The following is a 25085-nucleotide window of genomic DNA, read 5'->3' as shown; positions in this document are numbered from 1 at the left end:
ATGTTTCTATCTAGTACAGGTAAGTTTGATACATGACTTCAAAGTTTGTTAAGAGTGTACTGGATGTGTAGTTATTAACTGCTCATTCCACAAGCTACTTTCGGACTTATCTTGATTACCAGAGAAAAATAACAAAGGGGAAATTTACTTTTGGAAAATTGGTGACAAGTGTATCTAAACTCTGAGATCCCAAATATACCAGTTCCACACCCTAATGGATGTTTCTTCCATTTAGGAAATGCATTCAGAATTTCTATGACACAGAATCACACAATATGTGAGACTGGTGGAATATTGTGATTCATGCTTCTCAACTTGCTGTTCTTTCTGACTTTTAATAGTTGTCTCTATTATTCTAAGCAAGGAGATATTTTCCCTTTCTTCATCGACACATGATTAATCACTCCAATGAGAAACTAATATATTTACCAGTCATCTCAGAAGAAATGGGGCAATTTTAGCGAATAACTGTTAATTTTGTTTCCTAGTAGGGATAAAAGAAAAAGAAAAACCAAACACAAAGGAAATAAAGAAGCTGTGTATTTGAAAGAATCCTGAAAACACTAATCAAGGATTAAAAGTCTAATGAATGAAATGAAAAGGCTAATGTGCTTACTCATGCATAACAAAGCATTAGCCACAAGAGAGGGACCAATGCCCTCTGCAGATGGCAGACAGAGCACTGCTTTCCCCCAAGATAGAGATGTGATAGAACTCTAAATGCTTTTGTATATTTTATCCTCTAAAAAGTGTTGAGTAATTGAATTAATCCACAAGGGTAAAGGACACGAAGGTATAGACAGATGTGTAGTGAAACAACACTTGTAAAATAAAAGTTATTGAAAAATTCTATGTTTTGATATTCTGATATAATTTTGTTATACATACATGGTCAATTTCCTGGTTTGCTAAGTATGAATATCAAGGTGTTCACTCTTATTAGTCCAGTAGCTTTGAAAAAAATTTTTCACTAATAACTCATAAAAATACATTTTAAATAAAGCAAAGTTCTGTTGCTATGGTATGAAATTATAGGAAAAATCTGAGTTGGGCTATTATTGGTGTATTATACAGCGTTATCATTAATTAATTTTTAAAAATCATTTATTTTGATTTTATCCCTAATCTGGTTCAAAATCGATTTGGAATATCTTATTATGTAGTTAAATGCCTTCATCCAATAGACTATTTAAACAAAACTAAAGAAACATGAATCGAGTACTAAGAATGAATGGTCAATATTAGTTATCCACAGGGATATGATCAGTGAATTTACCTCTGCTTGAATTATTTGTTTCTAAGTTATAGAAGTGAAACTTTTAAAAGTAGATTGCTTCATAAGCATATATTTTTGCAATAATAGATCTCTTGCTTTCCAAAACAACATAAATAGGACAGATGGAGGGAGGGAGGGAGGGAGAAGAAGAGAAGAGAAAGGAGAGGATCAGATCAAAAGACCATTTATGTAGACTGGACTATAACTGACTAAATTCCTAGAAATACAGAACAACACACAGCCAAAGACAAACTTCGACTTAGATCCTCTATTTCCAAGACACTCAGGCAATGAATCATGTAGGAAAGAGACGGGGGAAATAAAAGCTAGTGAAGAACACTGGCATGCCTTTTCCTTGTGTTGAATGGGTCCCACCACAAAGAGAGAGCTGGCATTGCTGAGTAAAGGATGGATAAGGAACAATGACAGCAGGTGTTCATTTGGATGAAAATTCAGACTAAATTCCCATGGGACCCTGTCCCTTTGGCATAACCCCAAGAGGCTTCAAAGAGAACTGCCAAACCCTGCAAACTTACCCAGCAGCCATATTTCAGGGACACTAAAGGTTCTCTAAGAAGACCAAATAATAAAACACAGGCTTCCCAAGTGGCGCAGTGGTAAAGAACCTGCCTGCCAATGCAGGAGATGTAAGAAACATGGGTCTCATCCCTGGATCAGGAAGATTCCCCAGAGGAGGAAATAGCACTCACTTCAGTATTCTTGTTTGGAAAATTCCATGGACAGAAGAGCCAGATGGGCTAAAGACCATGGGTTCACAAGAGCTGAACACTACTGAATGTGCACACACACACAGTGTTGGTTTTTTACATGAACTTTGCCCTTTCAGGCTCTCTATATTGCAGTTTTTAGGAAACAAAACTTAAACTGGCATCTCTTTCATATCCTAGAATGGTTAAATGTTGAGTTCAGACAGACTTTCACTTTCAAGACTTGTTACTTTGAGCAAATTACTTATTTACCATGAGTCACGGTTTTCTTATCTTTACAAGAAGATACTAATACCCCTTTATAAAAGTACTGTGGTGAGATATTTTTCGATTATTTTGTATAGCAATTGCAATAGTCTTCTGTATAACTGGGGTATTCATATATTCTACACCCACATTAGAATGTTACTGAAAGTTAAGGAGAACGCTAAAAAATAGTTGAATTTGATAATTTTGAAAGATATATTTACTGACTCTCAATTTGGTTTTATTATTTCCTGAATTTTAAAAAATTTTCATCTTAATTTAAAAAATAAAATCAGATAGAGAAAATAAAACTTATTCATTTTTTTAAAGCAAAAAAATTTAAATCTCATTAGGTTGATTTTCAAAGCAGAGTATTTTGTGTAGTACTTTATAATTTATATATATGTAAATATGTACATATGTGTGTGCATATATATGCATACATATATAAATATGTATATATACAAATATATATACACATGCATACAAATATATCAAAGAATTAGCTTCTTAGCCATATCTACCTTTAATACTCTGTACTGGTATTTTTCTAAAGACTAATTTTTTTCTTTTCCTATGAGAGCTTATTATTTTTTTTAAAAATGAAGTTAACTTAAATCTCCAAAGTGGCATTTTAAGTTATGAAAAAGTTGATTATTTTCTGTAGGTTATAACATTTTAAATAGAGCAAACAAAATTTCTGAGATATCTATAAACAGCAAACTCTACTAAGAAGAGGACATTATCAATACTAATCTTTTACTTGAGGTGTAAAATATACTTACCCAAATATTATCATAGGTACTATATTTTTAATTCATTTAAAGAATATTTCTCTGACAATTATTTTTACAAAACTTGACAAATAATTTATTTCTGAATATTATAGCAAATTAAACATTTTCTCAATTCCATTACAGTTTAGGATAGAATATAAATCTAATGAATGACAAATGGATATTATCAAGAGTTATTCCAAATGCAACCATAGAATTTAAAATTAAACTTTGTATACTAGATGAATTTTCACTGATTTCCTGAAATAGTTCAGTTCCTCCTTAGTTTTGGATGAATAAATGACTTCCTGTGTGTGTTTTTTTTTCTTTAATAACTGCGATTTCTTCAAGAGCTTCAAGAGCTGAAATGTGTGATGTTCCATTTGTTATTTTTTGAATATTTTTCAAAGATTTTCAAATGAAATTTTGATGTATTATTTACATATAATAAAGTTTACCAATTTTAAGTGTACAATTAAATGTCCTGAGGAAGGTTTTAATAACTACTGTCAACAATCACGATACACAAAATTTCCATCACCCCAAAAGTTCCATAAGGCCCTTTGCATTTATGTACTTTCATACATATATACATATACAAATCATTGATTTGCTGTCTTTATAGTTTGTCTTTTCTAATATTTCCTATAAACGGAAATTAAAAGTACTCTCATGTCTGGCTTCTTTCATTTACTACAATGTCTTTAAGATTCAGTCATTTGTTCCAATGTCAGGGGTTTGTCCCTTTTAATTGCTAAGTAGTATTCTATTAAATAAGTATACTGCAAGCTGTTTGTTTATTCATTAATTGCTGACATTTGGCTTTTATGCATAAAAGTGCTATAATCTTTTGAGCACAATTCTTTTTGTACACATGTGTGATTATGCCTTTGTGTAAAAACTTAGGAATGAGACTGCTGTGTTCGATGGTATGAGTATATTTAACTTTATATAAAATAAAAACATCACCTTATTTTTCAAAGTACTTGTACCATTTTGCATTCCTACTAGTAAAGTATGTGAGTTCCAGTTACTCAACATCTTTACCCACACTCCACATCTACAGCCAGTCTTGATAGACTTTTTAAATTTTACCCTCCTAAGAAACAGTATTCTGTTTTAGAGCGTTAACCCTTATTGAGTCACACTATCTGCTTCAGTACAAGGGTCTGTCAATTCTGGCAAAATTATAGGATTTCAAGGTTCTGGTACAGATTTAATAAATGCTTCCAGCTTTATCACAATTCATTCATTCTCACAGCTGTTAGATACCTTCTCAGCTTTGCTATATTCAACAATTACAAAAGAGCAATGAGCACTTTGAAAGTCCATTTGTGCGTTCAACTCAACACTCATCCCATGCACAGCCTCAAGGATTTCAAAGGATTTTTTTTTTTTTAATTCCTTCAAAAGATTTTCAGAGAATATCTTAGGGTATCTCTTTTTAAAGAACTAGAGCTCTCAAATTGATTATGATCTCTTTTTTTTTTTTTTGTTAAAGTGAAGTAAAATTGTTAGTTGCTTCAGTCTCTCCAACTCTTTGTGACCCTATGGACTGTAGCCTTGGGGGTTCCTCTGTCCATGGGATTCTCCAGGCAAGAATACTGGAATGGGTTGCCATGCCCTCCTCTAGGGGAACTTTCAGACCCAGGGACTGATATGTAGTATTAGTTAGTTAGTTGCTCAGTCATGTCCAACTCTTTGCAATCCCATGTACTGTAGCCTGCCGGGCTCTTCTGTCCATGGAATTATCCAGGCAAGAATATTGGAGTGGGTAGCCATTCTCTTTTCCAAGGGATCTTCCCGACCCAGGTATTGAACCTGAGTCTCCTGCATGGCAGGCAGATTCTTACCATCTGAGCCACCAGGGAAGCCAATATACTTTAAATAAAAGCAATATTTAAAAATTCAATGTATATAAAAGTATATGAAATGTGAAAGACCCACTTTTCCCCAATTTTAATTCTGAGAGATAATAACCAAGGTCCTTGCTATGCATCATTTTGAAAACAGCCTATCTAAAAATCATAAATGTATGAAAATACATATGCACAACTGTATATTTACAAAAATAGACATACAAACTGCGCTGAAACTTGGATTTTTTTTTCACTTATCAATAAAGCATATACATATCCAGGAAACAGGAATTTTCCTAATGTTTTTAATGCCAGTAGCCTATTGCCCTTAATAGATGTGCTATTATTTATGCAGCTATCTCCTTTTTGTAGTGGTTTGGGTTTACTATTTTGCTACCAAAATTAATATATAATGTTTTGTTACCAAATTCTATACAACCTTCATGCATCTCTGTGAATATATATTTACAACAAATACTCAGAAGTGGAATTCCTGGCTGAAAGTGTAGGTAAGTATTATGTTTTATTGTGTAGTGAAAAATTACTCTCTAAAATGTTAACACATTCCCACTAACAGTGTCTAACGTGACTAGTCATCATTAAGATTATCAACTTCTGAATTTGATGGGCTAAAAAGTATTGACACAATTGTTTAAATAAAGTTTTGTCATTGTTGATTGAAGTTGATCTTTCCATATGATTTTGTTCATATTTATTGATTTGTGGACTACCTACTTAAGTATGTTATCCATTTGGTCTATGTACATTAAGAAACTATTTATGTTAATAACCATAGTGAGGAAATAGTACTTAAATATTTACTACTACTGACAGAATGTGGTCCACTGGAGAAGGGAATGACAAACCACTTCAGTATTCTTGCCTTGAGAACCCCATGAACAGTATGAAAAGGCAAAATGATAGGATACTGAAAGAGGAACTCCCCAGGTCAGCAGTATGCTGACCCCAACTGGAGATCAGTGGAGAAATAACTCCAGAAAGAATGAAGGGATGGAGCCAAAGCAAAAAGAATACCCAGTTGTGGATGTGACTGGTAATAGAAGCAATGTCCGATGCTGTAAAGAGCAATATTGCTTAGGAACCTGGAATATCAGGTCCATGAATCAAGGCAAATTGGAAGTGGTCAAACAGGAGATGGCAAGAGTGAACGTCGACATTCTCAGAATCAGCAAACTGAAATGGACTGGAATGGGTGAATTTAACTCAGATGACCATTACATCTACTACTGTGGGTAGGAATCCCTCAGAAGAAATGGAGTAGCCATTATGGTCAACAAAAGAGTCCGAAATGCAGTACTTGGATGAAATGTCAAAAACGACAGAATGATCTCTGTTCATTTCCAAGGCAAACCAATATCACAGTGATTCAAGTCTATGCCCTAACCAGTAATGCTGAAGAAGTTTAAGTTGAATGGTTCTATGAAGACCTACAAGACCTTTTAGAACTAACACCCAAAAAAGATGTCCTTTTCATTATAGGGGACTGGAATGCAAAAGTAGGAAGTCAAGAGATACCTGGAGTAACAGGCCAATTTGGCCTTGGAGTACAGAATGAAGCAGGGCAAAGGCTAATAGAGTTTTGTCAAGAAAATGCACTGGTCATAGCAAACACCCTCTTCCAACAACACAAGAGAAGACCCTACATATGGACATCACCAGATGATCAACATTGAAATCATATTGATTATATTCTTTGCAGCCAAAGATGGAGAAGCTCTATACAGTTAACAAAAACAAGACCAGGAGCTGACTGTGGCTCAGATCATGAACTCCTTATTGCCAAATTCAGACTAAAATTGAAGACAGTAGGGAAAACCACTAGACCATTCAGGTATGACCTAAATCAAATCCTTTATGATTATACAGTGGAAGTGAGAAATAGATTTAAGGGACTAGATCTGATAGATAGAGTGCCTGAAGAACTATGGAATGAGGTTCATGACATTATACAGGAGACAGGGATCAAGACCATCCCCATGGAAAAGAAATGCAAAAAAGCAAAATGGCTGTCTGGGGAGGCCTTACAAATAGCTGTGAAAAGAAGAGAAGTGAAAACCAAAGGAGAAAAGGAAAGATACAAGCATCTGAATGCAGATTCCAAAGAATAGCAAGAAGAGATAAGAAAGCCTTCCTCAGCGATCAATGCAAAGAAATAGAGGAAAACAATAGAATGGGAAAGACTAGAGATCTCTTCAAGAAAGTTAGAGATACCAAGGGAACATTTCATGCAAACATGGGCATAATAAAGGACAGAAATGGTATGGACCTAACAGAAGCAGAAGATATTAAGAAGAGGTGGCAAGAATACACAGAAGAACTGTACAAAAAAGATCTTCACGACCAAGATAATCACGATGGTGTGATCACTTATGTAGAGCCAGACATCCTGGAATGTGAAGTCAAGTGGGCCTTAGAAAGCATCACTACGAACAAAGCTAGTGGAGGTGATGGAATTCCAGTTGAGCTATTTCAAATCTTGAAAGATGATTCTGTGAAAGTGCTACACTCAATATGCCAGCAAATTTGGAAAACTCAGCAGTAGCCACAGGACTGGAAAAGGTCAGTTTTCATTCCAATCCCAAAGAAAACCAATGCCAAAGAATGTTCAAACTACCACACAATTGCACTCATCTCACACACTAGTAAAGTAATGTTCAAAATTCTTCAAGCCCGGCTTCAGCAATACATGAACCATGAACTTCCAGATGATCAAGCTGGTTTTAGAAAGGCAGAGGAACCCGAGATCAAATTGCCAACAACTGCTGGATCATGGAAAAAGCAAGAGAGTTCCAGAAAAGCATCTATTTCTGCTTTATTGACTATGCCAAAGCCTTTGACTGTGTGGATCACAATCAACTGTGGAAAATTCTGAAAGAGACAGCAATACCAGACCACCTGACCTGCCTCTTGAGAAATTTGTATGCAGGTCAGGAAGCAACAGTTAGAACTGGACATGGAACAACAGACTGGTTCCAAATAGGAAAAGGAGTACGTCAAGGCTGTATATTGTCACCCTGCTTATTTAACTTATATGCAGAGTACATCATGAGAAATGCCGGGCTGGAAGGAGCACAAGCTAGAATCAAGATTACCGGGAGAAATATCAGTAACCTCAGATATGCAGATGACACCACCCTTATGGCAGAAAGTGAAGAGGAACTCAAAAGCCTCTTGATGAAAGTGAAAGTGGAGAGTGAAAAAGTTGACTTAAAGCTCAACATTCAGAAAACAAAGATTATGGCATCCAGTACAGTGGAAACAGTGGCCGACTTTATTTTTCTGGGCTCCAAACTCACTGCAGATGGTGACTGCGGCCATGAAATTAAAAGACGCTTCCTCCTTGGAAGGAAAGTTATGACCAACCTAGATAGCATATTCAAAAGCAGAGACGTTACTTTGCCAACAAAGTCCGTCTAGTCAAGGCTTTGGTTTTTCCAGTGGTTATGCGTGGATGTGAGAGTTGGACTGTGAAGAAAGCTGAGCAACAAAGAACTGATGCTTTTGAACTGTGGTGTTGGAGAAGACTCTTGAGAGTCCCTTGGACTGCAAGGAGATCCAACCAGTCTATTCTGAAGGAGATCAGGTCTGGGAAATCTTTGGAAGGAATGATGCTAAAGCTGAAACTCCAGTACATTGGCCACCTCATGCGAAGAGTTAACCATTGGACAAGACTCTGATGCTGGGAGGGATTGGGGGCAGGAGTAGAAGGGGACGACAGAGGATGAGATGGCTGGATGGCATCACTGACTCGATGGACGTGAGTCTGAGTGAACTCCGGGCGATGGTGATGGATAGGGAGGCCTTGCGTGCTGCAATTCATGGGGTCGCAAAGAGTTGGACATGACTAGCAACTGTACTGAACTGAACTACTGAAGCACTGTTTTAAAAGCTTTATAGTAGTATTTCATTTAATCCCATACAAAATTTTATGAGCTAACTATTGTTATCTAGCATTACAAATTAGGAAATAGGATTACAGAACTTTTAATCATCCCAGACCATATGAGAAAGTGATATAGAATTATCAATTGAATAAAAGAAATATCTTTAGAATGCAGGCATTTCATGCCCTTTTCACTAATATAGAAAAAGCCATGCATTGCAAATATTTCACAAGTCTGTTTTTTTACTTTTTACTTTGTAGAGTTTAAACTGTATTTCAGTTATATCAACATTTTCTGAGTTTTGAGTCATGCTTAGAAATCTCTTTCTTTTCTCCAATTTAGGAATAATACTACTTTTTGTATATCTTGCCATTATTGTTAGGGGAAGCACACTGATTGAAACCTCCCAACCTAGCCAGGCACCACAGTAACCATTTGCATGAGTTTTATGACAAGAGATCCTGATAAGGAATACGGAACTAATAAGCCACCACCAACCAGAAGAGTTCAGGAAAGGTCTAAAGGAGACACCGTGTGTCTGTCCACTTCCCCGAATCCCTCTCATTAGCATCCATCTTGGCTGAGCGATGAGTGCACCACCAGGAAAGACTCTGAATTAGAATGATTGGCCAAAGACCACAGAAAACTAATCCCATCACCATAAAGCCCGAGACTGCGAGCCACGCGGCAGAGCAGTTCTCCTGGGTTCCCTTACCCTACTGCTCTCCACTCGGACGTCCTTTCCCAATAAAATCTCTTGCTTTGTCAGCACATGTGTCTCCTCGGACAATTCATTTCCGAGTGTTAGACAAGAGCCCAGTTTTGGGCCCTGGAAGGGGTCCGCCTTCCTGAAATACTATGACTTCATATTTTACAGTGTCATATCTGAATCTTTTCATATTATTTTGGCATAAGAGTTAAGCAGAAATTTTGCCGAATTTTTGCCAAAATACATATTATTTATGTTAATACGAGTTTGTCAACAGTTCATGTTTCCCTCTTTGTTTGAAAGACACTCTTATATATAATAAATGTCCATCTCTGCATTTCTCTGTTACTCTGAACCAGTATACCAAATTATTTCAATTATTGTAATTCTGTAATCAATTTTCATATTTTTGGGGCAAGGATCATATTCCTCATTTAACTCTTTTACAAATGTATGATTATTTAGAAGATTTGGTAAAATTTGACATCATTTTTATTCACATTACCTTGCTATGAATATTCAGCTAAAATCCTTGGGTGTTGCAATTAGATCTGATTTGATAGATAATTTTGGAAGAATTAGAATGTTTTATAATATTACATGCTATTTTTTAAGATGTATTTCTCTGCTTACTATATTTTCTCATATGATTTTTAGTAGGGTCCAAAATTTTCTTCACATTAAGTCTGATATATTTTTATTAATCTCATACATACTTTATACTTATCTGACTTTTGTATTTACCATAATATGATTCTTTATTATTTTGTCTTTTTAACTAGCTATGTTTTATATAGAAAACATTTTTATTATTTATTATTAATCTTTTAAACCTTATAATTCTGTTATTTTATATGGTTCCCTTCAATTGATTGAGTTTTTCTTGGAACTCAGTCCTACCATCTATAAACATGCTCCAGCTCCTTTCAGACATTTCCACCTCTAAGTCTTTTTTCTTATCTAATTGCTTTACATAGTACACCCAGAACAATACCAAATGGAAATGCTGGTATACATTTTGCATATTTAATTTACTAATAATATATGTAATATGTTGTTATTACTCAAAATGCTTTCTTCACTTTTGAGAAATTATGTTTTTATCAGACTTAGAGATGTTTTATTCAGTTATATTTTATTAAGAGTTGTCTCCCTTTCTTGCTTTATTTTTCTATAATACCAATGATCATCTTACACACAGCATGCTAACACAATCTGACAGGCTATGTATTTGTCTTTTACAGCTTTTTTATCATCTTCTCCTCTTAAGTACTGTGCAAGGTGATGTAGGCTCAGTGAGTATACACATTTTCTATGTGTCTGATTCACTTCCATATCACAGAATGGGATATCATATCATTTTACTAGCCTACGAAAGAACAAGCACTCAAATTGTGATTGACTGAATGGATAAATTATTAAAATAATCACTAGACACTGACTGACGATAGCAGAGAGGTTGAGAACTTGGACTCTGGAGTTAAACTTCCTGAGTTTGAGACCTGCTGTAACCTTAACTGGATCTTTGACCTTAAAAAGTTGCTTAGGCTATTAGTGTTTCTAACTTCCCATTTCTAAAATAGGAATGATACTAGTACTACCTGCTTTACTATGAAGACGTGGATGTTCTAATAAAATAGTGCCTGACATTATAAAGCAAGCAAATAAATGCTAGCTCTTATTATTACAGAAATATATTTATCACTTTGAGAGTCACATGATTTTCTCTTTTGGTTTACTGGTTTAGTAAATTAAATAAATTCCTATATGCATTAGATGAAGCACTTAAGAGACAGTTGGGCTTTGGTATTTAAAACTTTGTGGACTTCAGAAAAGTTACACTATTCATAAAAGATACATTAAATAACAAACCCAAAGGGTCAGGAACAACATATTGTAAAATTCACATATTTCTGTACTAGGACATATGGATATTGACTTAAAGAAAGATAAATTAACACTGCAAAGAATATGCCAGTTCAGATTATACATCTCACAAAGTAAATAATGAAAATATTAGTTTTCTGAGCTTTGTTAGTTTTGAAATTTTGAATAAGAGATTACAGTCCTATAATATATTTCCCACCTGCAGTTAATCTGTGTTCTCCTGACACTCTTTACCTGAATATCTGAAATACACAATGTATTTTCTGTTAATATTTTATTTGAAACATTACATCGATAGCTACAGACAAGATTATTTCATAGGCAGATTTTTGTCAGATATTGATATTCGTTTTGTTGGCTTAATAAAGGGAGTCAGGTTTCCATTTTATGGCTTACAATAGTTAATAAAGCAAAGAGTTTATTCTTTGAAGGTTTTAAAGGACTATGTGTGAATTACTGGCCTAGCAGTTTTTGGAAGAAGCAACATCATGACAATTTTCTAAATTTCTGTGATTTACTTAGGTTTCCTCTTTACATATAAGTCAGTATTTTTCATGATGTCATCTGTAGGCTGAAAGGTGGCCACCTCATTCCTAGAAGGTATTAAAACCTAATTCTGACAACCTTGTAAACTTCTTGCAGATGTTTCCAACTCAAGTATTGATATTGCTTGGGGTCGATTACCCTGTGCTATCTTGCCCTTTCTTTCAAGGAGGAATGTTTAACTGTTACACTGTGCTTGTTTCATCACCATAGAAAGCAGTTAACTTGGTTTCTAGTTTTATACAATAAATAATTTTTTTTCTGAGTCTCATCTATAACTGATTCTGATGATTTAGAAGATGGGATTTGGTACTGTGAGGTGATGACATTTACATGAAACTTCTGACCAGAGGTGTGATTAAAACAGTCATAAAATAATAAAGTATGTCTGAAGATTCTCCAAGCCAGGCTCAAAATTCTCCAAGCCACACTTCAACAGTACATGGACCCAGAACTTCCAGATGTTCAAGCTGAATTTAGAAAAGGCCAAACCAGAGATCACATTGCCAACATCCATTGTATCACCAAAAAAGCAAGATAGTTTCAGAAAAAAAAAATCTACTTTTGCTTTATTAACTAAGATAAAGCCTTTGACTGTGTGGATCACAATAAACTGTGGAAAATTCTGAAAGAGATGGGAATACCAGACTACCTGATCTGCCTCCTGAGAAACCTGTATGCAGGTCAAGAAGCAACAGTTAGTCCTGGGCATGGAACAAAGGACTGGTTCCTTTGAATCAGTCTTATGAAAGGAGTAGGTCAAGGTTGTATATTGTCACCCTGCTTATTTAACTTTTATGTAGAGCACATCATGTGAAATACCAGGCTGGATGAATCACAAGTGGGAATCAAGATGGCTGGGAGAAATATCAACAACCTCAGATATGCAGATGATACCACTTTAATGGCAGAGAGTGAACTAAAGAGCCTCTTGATGATGGTGAAAGAGAAGAGTGAAAAAGCTGGCTGAAAACTCAACTTTCAAAAAACAAAGATCATGGCATCTGGTCCCCCATCACTTCTTGGCAAACAGATGGGGGAAAAGTGCAAACAGTGACAGATTTTATTCTCTTGAGGTACAAAATCATTGTGGACAGTGACTGCAGCCATGAAATTAAAAGATGTTTGCTCCTTGGAAGAAAGCTATGACAAACCTAGGCAGCGTATTAAAAAGCAGAGACATCACTCTACCAACAAAGTTCGTATAGTCAAAACTATGGTGTTTCCAGTAGTCATGTATGGATGTGAGAGTTGGACCATAAAGAAGGCTGAGCACCAAAAAATTGATGCTTTTGAACTGTGGTGTTGCAGAAGACTCTTGAGAGTCCCTTGGACTGCAAGGAGATCAAACCAGTCAATCCTAAAGGATATGAACCCTGAATATTCATTGGAAGGACTGATGCTGAAGCTCAAAGTCCAATACTTTGACCACCTGATGCAAACAGACAATTCACTGGAAAAGACTCTGATGCTTGAAAGACTGAGGGCAAGAGGAGATGGGAGTGACAGAGGATAAAATGGTTAGATGGCATCACTGACTCAATGGACATGAGGTTGAGCAAACTTAGAGAGTTAGTGAAAGACAGGGAAGTATGGCATGCTTCAGTTCATGGTGTCACAGAGAGTAAGACATGATTTGGTGACTGAACAGCAACAACAACAATACCATGTGACTCTATAAGGTAAATACTATGGTAAAGAAAACAGCGACGTTTCATCAGTTTGTATAACCTATCATAGGTCATCAAGTTGGAGTAGTCACACACAGAGACACATCCACACAGGAAAATAATAATCCACTGTCTCCAAAGGCCAACTGCTTCCAAAATTATTCTAGCTTTATTAAAAAATGATTTCCAAATGATACTATGTTCTTTATGTCTTAAAAATGATACTAAGAAATGGTTGGTTTCAGTAGGTACCTGAAGGTGACAATGTATGCTCTTTTTACCTGGTCTATCTTAGAGGACAAACTCACTGGAGTACTGCACTGCATTTCATTTTCCTGTCCTCTTTCCCATTCCTGCCCCTCCACCTTCTCTTTCCTATCTATCTGTCCTCATTCTCTGTCTTTCTAAATACACACACACTAAAAGGTAGATTTCATCTTTTTTTCTCCAAGATACCCCTTTCCTAGAACTGTATACCTACCCATGGCATTTTGGTTCTAACAGGGTTAAACTGGGCTGTGGCAGATGCCGCCTGATGCCTTTCCAACATGTATTTCCCTCCTCTTTTTAACCAATGGAACTCTCATCTCATCTGGGCAGCTGTGTACCCACCGAGCTAATAAACACGTGATCAAGCAGAAGCAAGCAAACCCTAAATCCTCAAGGTTCCTCTTTATGGCAACAAACTGATCTAGATATAGCTCCTTTCCATCCTTTACCACCACCAGTCTCACCACAAATTTAATCACAGGAAATTGGATGTAATTCCTAAGAGGTATAAGCAGATAACTTGACAACATAAGGATAAAAGTCACTGCTTAAAATTGCAAAGGAAAAAAATAAGAAGCCTGATTCTTTAAAACATCTTGATGGCCACAGTAGCGTCTGAACACTAGATGTCCAGCCAAAAAAAAAAAAGGATTCTCTGATTTGTCATTTTGTAATTGCTTCATGAAGTCAAATACAATAGAAGAAAACACAGGTGATAACTTCCCAAGCAACTCATTCCTCTGAAAACATGACAATGAAAAGTGAAAATGTTAGCCACTCAGTTGTGTCCGATTCTTTGAAATTCCATGGACTATAGCCCACCAAGCTCCTTTGTCTATGGAATTTTCCAGCAAGAATCCTGGAGTGGGTTGCCATTTTCTACTCCCAGGGATCTTTCCAACCCAGGGATCAAACCTGAGTCTCCTGCATTGCAGTCAGATTCTTTATAGTCTGAGTCATCAGGGAGCAACTTGTTCCTCTGAAAACATAATGACAGGGAGTCTACAAATTCTGTCATGGTGATTTCTGGGAAATATTTCCCTTAACTATTTTTCCTTATGTGTAAAATTCAAAATGCTATATTTGTACAGATACATGATTTTTAAGGGATTTCTGGAAAATTATCTATTTTGTCCCCATGCATTTTACAAAATTACATATTTACATTTTTTGATAGAAAAGACAGATATTAATATCTTTATTTCAGAATGCAAATATCTGTCTGGGTTTAATGGTCCTTCCTGAGGTGACACACCTCACCAGATGGACAAATGACTTCAGTCTTTCATCACCCAGTCCATTGCTCATGGTGTGACCCCCTTATTTAATCCAGCAATATGGATAGGTCACTTAATGTTCCTTTTGATCATATTCTTGTCAAGAGGTATTTCACCATTAACTGCTGTTAATGCTATCAGCATATTTCCTAAAACAACTATTATTATTTAGAGAATCAGGAGACACTGCTTGCGTCCATAATTCTATTTGCAATGTAACAGTAAGCACAAAGTGAAGTTGACTGGTAATCATTAAATAAATAAATTTGCCCTTATTATTTGTCCTTAAGAACAAATATAACATTAGCTGTCGTTTCCTGTAATCATATTCTCTCCTTGAAGAGAATAAAATCAGTAAGTCGGTAGCTTGAGACCATAATCAGAGGTTCCTGATTCATCTAAGGTAGAAGAACTTGACTCCAAAATCCCTCACCCAAGATACTTTTTGCCTTAGTGCTACAAAGAACATCATACAAAGTGACTACAGAACTCCCACATCAGTAAACTAGTAACGTTAATGAGGATAAAGAGCTATAACATTACCCTTATGAATTAGTAATATTGGTAAGTAAGTTTATAAGAGATTTCAGAGACAAAAGTACTTTCCTTCTAACATAATAATAATAAAAAAAAGTTTACTTAGTATCTAGGAAAAGTTAACATTATAAGGGAAAGTTGTCCTTTCCGTCTGTCACACAACTCCAAAACAAAATTGTTTGTCCTACAAAAGATTTATCATAGTGGCAAATAAAGACCTGTAACCCTTACGTGTTGTAATGTATACAACACTAATTGTGATAGGACACACTCTTATCACCCAAGGACTCACAACTTCTTCCTCTGATGTTTGCCCACTTCTTTTTCTCTTTCTCTATCTATTGCAAATGGAAAGTTCAGATACCTCTTAAATTGAATTTTGGAGAAAAGCACTATTACACAAATAATTCCATTTCTTATGAGATACCTAAAAGAGTCAACTTCATAGAATCAAACAGTGGAATGGTGGTTGTCAGAGGCTGGGGAGAGGAAAACACAAAGTTACTAATTCAAGGGCATAAACTGTCAGTCAAATAATATGAATATACTTTAGAGATTTGCTGAACAACACTGTACCTGAGTTAGTATATGCTGCTGCTGCTGCTAAGTCGCTTCAGTTGTGTCCGACTCTGTGCGACCCCATAGACGGCAGCCCACCGTCCCTGGGATTCCCCAGGCAAGAACACTGGAGTGGGTTGCCATTTCCTTCTCCAATGCATGAAAGTGAAAAGTGAAAGTGAAGTCCCTCAGTCATGTCTGACTCTTTAGCGACCCCATGAACTACAGCCTACCAGGCTCCTCCGTCCATGGGATTTTCCAGGCAAGAGTACTGGAGTGGGGTGCCATTGCGTCAGTATATATTGGACACTTCAAATTTTGTTAAGAGGCTGAATCTCAGTGTTTTTTTTTTTTTTTTACCATAATAAAACAACATAAAATATAATATCCAGAGGGAGGATATAATATCTGAATGGGGATATAATATATCTGATGCACACCTTGTGGGGCTATATCATCAAAAAGAATGGAAGGATGAAGAAGGCAACATAATGCAAGGGAAGCCATTGAGTGCTGTTGGAACTGGGGAGTTTAGAGGTGCTAGAGACGAGTTCATATGAGTTGTGTTCAAGGAAAATAATTCTGTTTGGCTCATCCTTTAAACTGAATTTTACTCCAAAATAAGCTAGTTGGTCTACAGTTTTTAACTGAATGACTTTGACCTTTTGGACATATTAGACATTCTTACTCTTTTCACACCTGTGAAGGTGGACTTATTGCCTATAACACACACACACACACACAGCTTACCAAAGGAAATTTCCAAATATACAAGTTCTCTTCCCCTCTAACACAGGTCCCCTTCATCCATTCCAAGATCAGCCCCCAAACCCGTGCTTAGATCCTATCTCTTACCGATCTCTTAAGAATCACAATACCTCAGGAGTTTATACTCTTTCTCTACAGTACCTCATCCTCTTCCTCTTTATTGGCTCTTTTTCTATAACATTAAAATTGCTTGCTGCTGCTGCTGCTGCTAAGTCGCTTCAGTTGTGTCTGACTCTGTGCGACCCCATAGACAGCAGCCCACCAGGCTCCCCCGGCAAGAACACTGGAGTGGGTTGCCATTTCCCTCTCCAATGCATGAAAGTGAAAAGTGAAAGTGAAGTCGCTCAGTCTTGTCCCACTCTTAGCGACCCCATGGACTGCAGCCACCAGGCTCCTCCGTCCATGGGATTTTCCAGGCAAGAGTGCTGGAATGGGGTGCCATTGCCTTCTCCATAAAATTGCTTAAAAATACCATAAAATTGGTATCCATAAAGTAAACAATAATCCCTTAACTCCTGTACTACAAAATATTGACACTTTTCTTCTCACTTTTTACTCAAACTTCTTAAAAATACTGACTAGACTTTTTGACTTCACTTTGTCAGTCTCTCTGGCCATACTGAAGTCTGGCTTTCAATATCACAACTTAAAATTTTCAACTATGATTTCCCTCTTTGCTTTCTCTACTTTTACTCCCTACCCTATTGCCATCTAGAGTGTAATTTATCAGTCCCTCATCAATGATAGCCTTGATCTCAAGGTAAATCGGATTCTAATTTGTTTTATTCCTTTAATACTCTCCTTCATTTATTTGTATCAGACCAACTCAATTCCTGGTTTTCCTTCTATTTTCCAGGTCATTTCATCTTGGATTACTTCATTACTTTTCTGCATATCACTTCAATAATAACCTTTCTTGGAATTCAGTCCTCACATTCCTTTTTACTAACTCTACACAACTGGATCTTAAAAGTAAAGACTATTCATGTTAGGAAGATGAGACTTCATTCTAAAACCATGAAACTACAGAAATGTCTTACACCAGGCATCTTGTTTGCATTTTAGAACTATCACTTGGACACTGTATGAATGATTTATTTGGTGGGCTCAATATTAGGGAGATACAGTATAACTGCTGAGTTAGAACTGCAATATATATAATAGTAAGGGTGGAAAGGAACGTACTTGCTCATGAAATAATATAAGGTCAATACTTTATCAATACCTGATGATTGATTGATTGATTGCTTAGGCACTGACTGAGTGCTAAGCAGGAAGAAAGGATTAGAAATGATTCAATGGTTTTGGGTTTGGGTAATTTGACTTTTTTTTTTGGGCTCCAAAATCACTACAGATGGTGACTGCAGCCATGAAATTAAAAGATGCTTACTCCTTGGAAGGAAAGTTATGACCACGCTAGATAGCATATTGAAAAGCAGAGACATTACTTTGCCAACAAAGGTCCGTCTAGTCAAGGCTATGGTTTTTCCAGTGGTCATGTATGGATGTGAGAGTTGGACTGTGAAGAAGGCTGAGCGCCAAAGAATTGATGCTTTTGAACTGTGGTGTTGGGAAAGACTCTTGAGAGTCCCTTGGACTGCAAGGAGATCCATTCTGAAGGAGATCAGCCCTGGGATTTCTTTGGAAGGAATGATGCTAAAGCTGAAACTCCAGTACTTTGGCCACCTCATGCGAAGAGTTGACTCATTGGAAAAGACTCTGATGCTGGGAAGGATTGGGGGCAGCAGGAGAAGAGGACGACAGAGGATGAGATGGCTGGATGGCATCACTGACTTGATGGACGTGAGTTTGGGTGAACTCCGGGAGTTGGTGATGGACAGGGAGGCCTGGAGTGCTGAGATTCATGGGGTTGCAAAGAGTCGGATACGACTGAGTGACTGAACTTAATTTGATTGATAAGATATCTCCCTCCAACTGAGATAGAATAAGATTAGGAAGTTCATAAGAGACAACAAAACCCTCTGTGATCATACTGAAACTTTTTGCTAAACTTTGCATTGAAATTTAACATCTAGTTTATAAAAGTGTATACAATGAATAAACGAACACAACTGCATAAGCAACATTCTGAACAACAACAAAAATTGAATATTTGTGTGGTCGCCAAAAGTCCAGCCCCATCATGAAAAGTAGAATTTTAGTCCTATAAGATTTTGTAGTGAGTTCCTGACTTGTTCAAGTGTAGGTCATATATAAAAATTATATAAACACCTAACACACAAAGCTTCACCTAAATATTACAGTAAAATATGCGATTTGACTAGAGTCATTGCCTATGTCTTTGAAAGGCTTAATGGCTAAAAGCCTACTTAAAGTTATTTCTGTAATTTACGAACTTATATGAAACTATAATTATGTCATGGTGTCATGAATGACTTTTAAATAACAAAACAGTACAGTAGACTGGAGACTATTATTAATATGAGAGTCTGTGTTAACTAGAAAATATTAAGAATATTAGAATATCAAATCTAAACTTATGTGATATGTTGCTATAGTATTAAAAAACTGATTTTTTCTAGATTTTATGTTTTCTTTGAAAACTGGCTTCCAATTGAGCTATTTCAAATCCTAAAAGATGATGCTGTGAAAGTGCTGCACTCAATATGCCAGCAAATTTGGAAAACTCAGCGGTGGCCACAGGACTGGAAAAAGTCAGTTTTCATTCCAATCCCAAAGAAAGGCAATGCCAAAGAATGCTCAAACTACTGCACAATTGCACTCATCTCACAATTGCTAGTAAAGTGATCCTTAAAATTCTCCACAAAAACATCTATTTCTGCTTTATTGACTATGCCAAAGCCTTTGACTGTGTGGATCACAATCAACTGTGGAAAATTCTGAAAGAGTTGAGAATACCAGACCACCTGACCTGCCTCCTGAGAAATCTGTATGCAGGTCAGGAAGCAACAGTTAGAACTGGACATGGAACAACAGACTGGTTCCAAATAGGAAAAGGAGTACTTCAAGGCTGTATATTGTCACCCTGCTTATTTAACTTATATGCAGAGTACATCATGAGAAACGCTGGGCTGGAAGAAACACAAGCTGGAATCAAGATTGCCGGGAGAAATATCAATAACCTCACATATGCAGATCACACCACCCGTATGGAAGAAAATGAAGAACTAAAGAGCCTCTTGATGACAGTGAAAAAGGAGAGTGAAAAAGTTGGCTTAATGCTCAACATTAAAAAAAACTAAGATCATTGGAATCTGGTCCCATCACTTCATGGCAAATAGATGGAGAAACCATGGAAACAGTGGCTGATTTTATTTTTCGGGGGCTCCAGAATCACTGTGGATGGTGATTGCAGCCATGAAATTAAAAGACGCTTGGAAGGAAAGTTAAGACCAACCTAGACAGCATATTAAAAAGCAGAGACAATACTTTGTCAACGAAGGTCTGTTCAGTCAAGGCTATAGTTTTTCCAGTTATCATGTATGGATAAGAGAGTTGGACTATAAAGAAGGCTGAGCACTGAAGAATTGATGCTTTTGAACTCGATGTTGGAGAAGACACTTGAGAGTCCCTTGGACTGCAAGGAGATCCAACCAGTCCAACCTAAAGGAGATCAGTCCTGGGTGTTCATTATAAGGACTAATGTTGAAGCTGAAATTCCAATACTTTGGCCACCTGATGCGAAGAGCTGACTCATTTGAAAAGACCCTGATGCAGGGAAAGACTGAGGGCAGGAGGAGAAGTGGACGACAGAGGCTGAGATGGTTGGATGGCATCACCGATTCAATGGACATGGGTTTAGGGGGACTCTGGGAGTTGGTGATGGACAGGGAGGCCTGGTGTGCTGTGGTTCATGGGGTCACAAATAGTTGGACAAGACTGAGTGACTGAATTGATTGATTGAAAACTGGAAATCATCAATGCTTAGATAAAACTTAAAATTACATATATGAATAAATTTATGGAATGCTTATATGTATATGAATAATTCAGATTTTGCTACTTCATGATTCGAGGAATGTCTATTCTTATTTTTTTTATACATTAAATGAACAACCATTCAATTTTTCAGTTGGAAAAAAATCAAACATGACTCAGTATTAAATAATTCTTACTTTAAATATTTTCTTCATCATTTACTAGCAGTGGAATCCTGGGGAAATTTTTTCTACTCTTCGAAGTTATGGTCAGGATTAAGTTAGAAAATAATTTGGTAAAGCAGTCAAACTAACAGCAATATAGAAAATACTTGATAATGAAAATGATTATTTTCTTTTTTCATTTTTTTGGATTTACTAATGTAAAACTTGTCAGTTTAGTTCAGTTACTCAATCGTGTCCGACTCTTTGCAACCCCATGGACTGCAGCATGCCAGGCTTCCTTGTCCATCACCAACTTCTGGAGCTTGCTCAAACTCATGTCCATCGATCAGATATGCCATCCAACCATCTCATCCTCTGGTGTCCCCTTTTCCTCCTGCCATCGATTTTTCCCAGCATCAGGGCCTTTTCCAATGAGTCAGTTCTTCACATCAGGTGGCCAAAGTATTGGAGTTTCAGCATCAGCATCAGTCCTTCCAACAAATACTCAGGACTGATTTCCTTTAGGATTGACTGGTTGGGTCTCCTTGCAGTCCAAGGGACTCTCAAGGGTCTTCTCCAATACCACAGTTCAAAAAATCAATTCTTGGGTGCTCAGCATTCTTCATAGTCCAACTCTCACATCCATATGTGACTACTGGAAAACCATAGCTTTCACTGGATGGACCTTTGTTGGCAAATAATATCTCTGCTTTTTAATATGCTGTCTAGGTTGGTCATAGTATTTCCTTCAAGGAGCAAGCATGCTTTAATTTTATGAATGCAGTCAACATCTGCAGTGATTTTGGAGTCCCCAAAAATAAAGTCTCTCATTATTTCAATTGTTTATCTATTTGCCATGAATTGATGGGACTGGATGCCATGATCTTAGTTTTCTGAAGTTTTTAAGCCAACTTTTTCAATCTCCTTTTTTCACTTTCATCAAGAGGCTCTTTAGTTCTTCTTTGCTTTCTGCCATAAGGGTGGTGTCATCTGCATATCTGAGGTTATTGACATTTTCCCCAGTAATCTTGATTCCAGCTTGTGCTTCATCCAGCCTGGCATTTTGCATGATGTATTCTGCATAGAAGTTAAACTAACAGGGTGATAATATACAGCCTTGATGTAATCCTTTCCTGATTTGGAACCTGTCTGTTTTCCATGTCCAGTTCTAACTATTGCTTCTTGACCTGCATACAGATTTCTCAGGAGGCTGGTCAGGTGGTCTGGTATTGCTGTCTCTTGAAGAATTTTCCACAGTTTGTTGTGATCCACATAATCAAAGGCTTTGACATAGTCAATAAAGCAGACGTAGATGTTTTTCTCAACATCGCGCTTTTTCTATGATCCAACAGATGTTAGCAATTGATCTTAATCAAATGCCATAAATATCTGAATGGGGAAAAAGTTCCATATTTTGGTACCAACATATTAGTTTCAATCTTTTAGGGGCTTTGAATGTTTAAACATATAAAAGTGCTTTCCAACTCAAACTATAAATCCTCCCTGCTTAGAGAAGATGTATGACTAAAATGTATTGTCTTATAAAAATTGTCTTTTAAAGAGTAAATCTTTAGTACATTTAGTATTTATAATTTTATCCTACATGGTAATCTGGTATTTTAGTTTATTTAGTGCTTCATAAAATGACAAGATTTTACATGTCTAACTCAAAACATATGCATAGCTTAGGACAAACCATATTTAATATTTCCAATGGGATAATTTTTTCAGTTTTGTGCTGGTCTTAACTCAGGATCCCATTATTTAAAAGAAGTACAAAATCTCTCAGTTTTTCCAAATATAAAAAGATAAATTTACACTTTATCTCTTTTCAAATTACAAACATTTATAAAAATAGCTTTCAATTAAGAATTATAACCACTTAAAATTAGTCTCACAAGCAAAATATTATGGGGCACCTTGGACTGAAATGGTTTGCTAGGCCAAGCATCACTGACTCTGACATTAAATATGAAAATAGAAGGTTGAAAGCACCTATGGCTTTCTAAAGATATTCAAAATTAAATGTCTGTAAAACACTACTTTGCTTCCATGATTTAGTTAAATCATTTTATGGAACTTAAATTATATACTATTCTTTCACCCTAATGTGAAATGAAAAAAAAATACATATATATAGACAGTAATCCAGTATCTAGTATGACTATTCTTGGCAAGCCTAGTGAATATATGTGATATGGCTTCATGATAAACAGTCATCTTTCCATGATTAACAATAATGGTTCAACAAATAAACTAAAAACAATCCTTCAGAAAGCCAAAGGTATTAAGGTGGTTAAAATCAAATTTGATATTATTTTTGATATCTATCACAATCAAATTATTTTCGTTGTTTAAATGAAAAGTCCAAATGCATTCCTATTATATTTCAGGTTGACCTGTGAACATCTACATGCAGTTGCCACTAATTAGTGGCACCATGGAATTCAAAAACAAGTCTTTCCTGATACACACAATGGAAAAGACTTTAATAAGTGAATGCCTAAGAATCTATAATACCATTACACAAAGAGAGCTATAATAATAGTCAACAAATGGCTTTTTAAAAATGTACTATTTGTCACTAAACACACTCCCATTATAACAAGAAACCTTTTGTGCTTTAAAAGGGTAACTTTCTCTCAGTAAAATATTTATGCTTTATAAATTACCAGAATATATAGCTCATCCACAACAATTTCATTGTTATTGCATAAAATAGTAAATTATTTCTTTTAAATTATTAATTTAATAGAAAAAAGAATTTTTTCAGGCATATAGTCCTTTGAAAGGACAGCAAAATAGATGAAACAAAACCAAAATGACAATTTCAGCATTTAAAATTTACACATGATAATTCAAACAAATGTTATGACATTTAAGATAATGAAACCCTTCATTTATTCTACTATCTGGTATGAGTTTTGTTTCACATATAAGGAGTCAGAACAGATGTCCAAATATTGTAATGCCAAAAGAAAGTTAGGGCATATCTTGATTAATACCCTCAGAGCAGTCTGAATTGTCTCTTTAAAACTGGCATGCATTACCTCAAAACAACTCCAAATCCATTCTAGGAAATATAGCTAGTCAAAGCATTCCAGAGACAAAAAGAAAACAATAAAGCTCAGAATAACCCTTTTAGCAATGTGAGTTGCATATTATTGACAGATCATTCATTGCAATCAGGGAATGATTAATTGCAAATTTGTTGCTAAATTGACCACACTCAAAAAAAAGAGATAGGCTTCAGGCTACTGTTAAAGAGGAAAAACTTATGTTAAAAATGATGGGAGACTTTTTGCAGTGAATTAATTCTAATCAATATGCTTGTTGACTACAAAGTAGAAAAATGACTTCCTTAAATAGCAGAAGTACCCATTATTGCAGACATTGAAATTAATATTTAACCTACTGACTTGCAGTTTTAAAAATTTATTGAAGTAGCATTTTCTTGCTTTACCTTTAACAAATAAATAGTCCGTGTTTTATCAAACATGTGTGTAAGATTTGTTTTCCTATTTCACATGTAGATTGCAAAAGTAATACCCATATGGTCAAACTTACAATAACTGCCTGAAGCATTTTGTTGTTGGATTTTTACCTTAGTGGCATATTAAAAATATAAAAGGTGATAAGATAGTACAATGTGTAAGTATTTTTTTCTTATTTACAAATGGCTGTTATTTCTTAACAAACAGAATGCCCTCAGGTTCTTTTATTCAAATCAGAGTGATTCCGGCAAAAAAAAAAAAAAAAAGAATGGTACAGGGGTATATTATTATTACACGTTGTTGAAAATGACTATTTTCATCAAACTAATTTTCAAAGTAATTTCTTGTATAAATATTTATTCAGAACCTACTATTGGCTAAACATTGTGCTGGGTTCCAAGCTGACAAACATACTTAGACTTGTGCTTAGGTAAATCACAGCAGCTGTAAATTTCTATTTGTCTTACTTTTCTTTGATGCAACAGTGACTAAAAGGCAGGAACAATACTCTGACATTC

The 25085-nt window shown here is 35.9% G+C and overlaps 1 protein-coding gene across 7 annotated transcripts in view; it reads right to left on the bottom strand.

Annotated features, from left to right (window-relative positions):
* Window positions 1-25085, bottom strand: part of DGKB (diacylglycerol kinase beta) — an 874923-nt gene that overhangs the window by 380615 nt on the left and 469223 nt on the right. The window lies entirely within an intron of this gene.

Source organism: Bos indicus x Bos taurus, chromosome 4, assembly GCF_003369695.1.
Source record: "Bos indicus x Bos taurus breed Angus x Brahman F1 hybrid chromosome 4, Bos_hybrid_MaternalHap_v2.0, whole genome shotgun sequence".
Lineage (NCBI taxonomy): Eukaryota > Metazoa > Chordata > Mammalia > Artiodactyla > Bovidae > Bos > Bos indicus x Bos taurus.
The sequence above is the reverse complement of the archived record's forward strand: the minus strand, read 5'-3'. Positions and strand labels throughout refer to the sequence as shown.